The sequence below is a fragment of the Micropterus dolomieu genome, linkage group LG07, assembly GCF_021292245.1.
Source record: "Micropterus dolomieu isolate WLL.071019.BEF.003 ecotype Adirondacks linkage group LG07, ASM2129224v1, whole genome shotgun sequence".
NCBI classification, from domain to species: domain Eukaryota; kingdom Metazoa; phylum Chordata; class Actinopteri; order Centrarchiformes; family Centrarchidae; genus Micropterus; species Micropterus dolomieu.
In genome coordinates, this window is record NC_060156.1 from 13,329,879 (window position 1) to 13,331,012 (window position 1,134).

Sequence of the window (1,134 nt, forward strand, 5' to 3'; positions counted from 1 at the left end):
CATTGACACCTTGCACAAGGAGGGCAAGACACAAAAGGTCATTGCTAAAGAGGCTGGCTGTTCACAGAGCTCTGTGTCCAAGCACATTAATAGAGAGGCGAAGGGAAGGAAAAGATGTGGTAGAAAAAAGTGTACAAGCAATAGGGATAACCGCACCCTGGAGAGGATTGTGAAACAAAACCCATTCAAAAATGTGGGGGAGATTCACAAAGAGTGGTCTGCAGCTGGAGTCAGTGCTTCAAGAACCACCACGGACAGACGTATGCAAGACATGGGTTTCAGCTGTCGCATTCCTTGTGTCAAGCCACTCTTGAACAAGATACAGCGTCAGAAGCGTCTCGCCTGGGCTAAAGACAAAAAGGACTGGACTGCTGCTGAGTGGTCCAAAGTTATGTTCTCTGATGAAAGTAAATTTTGCATTTCCTTCAAGGTCCCAGAGTCTGGAGTAAGAGAGGAGAGGCACAGAATCCAAGTCCAGTGTAAGGTTTCCACAGTCAGTGATGGTTTGGGCTGCCATGTCATCTGCTGGTGTTGGTCCACTGTGTTTTCTGAGGTCCAAGGTCAACACAGCCGTCTACCAGGAAGTTTTAGAGCACTTCATGCTTCCTGCTGCTGACCAACTTTATGGAGATGCAGATTTCATTTTCCAACAGGACTTGGCACCTGCACACAGTGCCAAAGCTACCAGTACCTGGTTGAAGGACCATGGTATCCCTGTTCCTAATTGGCCGGCAAACTCGCCTGACCTTAACCCTATAGAAAATCTATGGGGTATTGTGAAGAGGGAGATGCGATACGCCAGACTCAACAATGCAGAAGAGCTGAAGGCCACTATCAGAGCAACCTGGGCTCTCATAACACCTGAGCAGTGCCACAGACTGATCGACTCCATGCCACGCCGCATTGCTGCAGTAATTCAGGCAAAAGGAGTCCCAACTAAGTACTAAGTGCTGTACATGCTCATACTTGTCATGTTCATACTTTTCAGTTGGCCAACATTTCTAAAAATCTTTTTTTGTATTGGTCTTAAGTAATATTCTAATTTTCTGAGATACTGATTTTGGGGTTTTCATTAGTTGTCAGTTATAATCATCAAAATTAAAAGGAATGAACACTTGAAATATATCAGTCTGT